Genomic DNA, 1,574 nt, shown 5'->3' with positions numbered 1-1,574 from the left:
TTTATTTTAGTTTGCTCCTCCATGAATGATTGAACGGTGTTCTCAAGAGAACTCCTTTGAGGTGGAGAATTGTATTGAGGAGCAGGCTGAGCTTTTGATGGTTGATTTTGGAGCTCATTTCTCCATTGCCCTCCGGAAGATTGTGCTTGGTTGGGATCTTTCCAATTGAAATTTGGGTGGTTTCTCCAACCAGGGTTGTACGTATTAGAGAATGGCTTATTGTAGGTCCCTAAGGCATTGCATTGCTCTTCATAAACCCCCTTCATTTCTCTAAAGGCTAAACAATCCTTAGCTAAATGATCCGATTCTCCACACACAAAACATGGCTCATGTATTTCTGCTTTGGCAACCATATTCAGTCCTTGCCCACTTTTTTTTTAAAGGCCTCAAGTTGCTTTGTTAAGGACTCAACTTGGGCTTTGAGACTGTCCTCCTCCCTTAGTTGGTAAATTCCTGCTGGTCGATTTCTGTTAGTGCTTTCAGTAGCACTTGGACCAGTCCAAGTATGAGATTTTTCTGCAAGCTCATTGAGATATTCAAAGGCTTCTTCAGGATCTTTTTGGAAGAATTCACCATTGCACATCATTTCTATAAACTGGCGTTCACGACTAGTGAGGCCTTCATAGAAATAACTAACTAGGCGCCATTTTTCATAACCATGGTGGGGACAAAGAGTTAACAGTTCTTTAAAACTTTCTCAGACTTGATAAAGAGTTTCATTGTCTTTTTGGGAAAAGGTAGAAATCTGCCTTTTTAAGCCATTGGTCTTGTGGTTAGGGAAGTATTTGTGAAAGAATGATGATGTCATTTCTTCCCATGTTCCAATAGACCTTGGTCTCAGAGAGTATAACCAGCTTTTAGCTTTATCCTTCAAAGAGAAGGGAAAAAACTTTAATCGCACAGTATCCGCGATATTAGCTTGGTTATAAAAAGTGGCTACCACATCCTCAAATTCCCTAATATGCACATAAGGATTTTCATTTTCTAAACCATGGAAATTTGGCAAGAGTTGAATCATGCCAGGTTTGAATTCAAAATTGGGCATATTAGGTGGAAAGAGGATACAAGAAGGGGTAGGAGTGCGAGTAGGATGGAGATAGTCATTAAGACTTCTCTGCTGAATTTCATCATGATGGGCCATGGCGAATGGATTATGAGCAATTGTTGAGGTGGGAGAGGCAATGCTTGATGTATCGGAAGAGTTACCACTAGGGGTGTTGGGTCTCCTTACAAATCTCCCTAGTTCATCTCTATGACGATTCATTCACTTAAAAAAAATGGTTTTTTTTTTTTGTTAAACTTGTTTCTTGGTAAATTTGGACAATTTGAAATGATCTTACATGCCTCACCAGACTCCCCGGGGTACTAAGTGAGTATGAAAAATCACAATTCAAATATTTCTAACCAAATGACCAATAAGTAAAATAAATTACTTATTTTGAAGGAACAAGCTTGGTTTTTTTTTTTAAATAGTAATAAGTCCAAAAATGTAATAAGACAAGGGCATACACAAGAAATATTCTCAGGCCGATTGGGAAGGTTGCCAAGGTACCGCTTCGTCCCACACTTTCCTA

At 38.9% G+C, this 1,574-nt stretch overlaps 1 non-coding gene across 1 annotated transcript; it reads left to right on the top strand.

The window, feature by feature from the left end:
• Window positions 1-653: 653 nt before the first annotated feature.
• LOC133037555 (small nucleolar RNA R71) lies at window positions 654-761 on the top strand. Its single transcript, XR_009687643.1, has one exon. It is a non-coding gene; the product is annotated as a small nucleolar RNA R71 (small nucleolar RNA).
• Window positions 762-1,574: the final 813 nt, after the last annotated feature.

Source organism: Cannabis sativa, chromosome 4 (genome assembly GCF_029168945.1).
Source record: "Cannabis sativa cultivar Pink pepper isolate KNU-18-1 chromosome 4, ASM2916894v1, whole genome shotgun sequence".
NCBI lineage: Eukaryota > Viridiplantae > Streptophyta > Magnoliopsida > Rosales > Cannabaceae > Cannabis > Cannabis sativa.
Note: the sequence above shows the minus strand (reverse complement) of the source record. Positions and strands in the feature narration are given on the sequence as shown.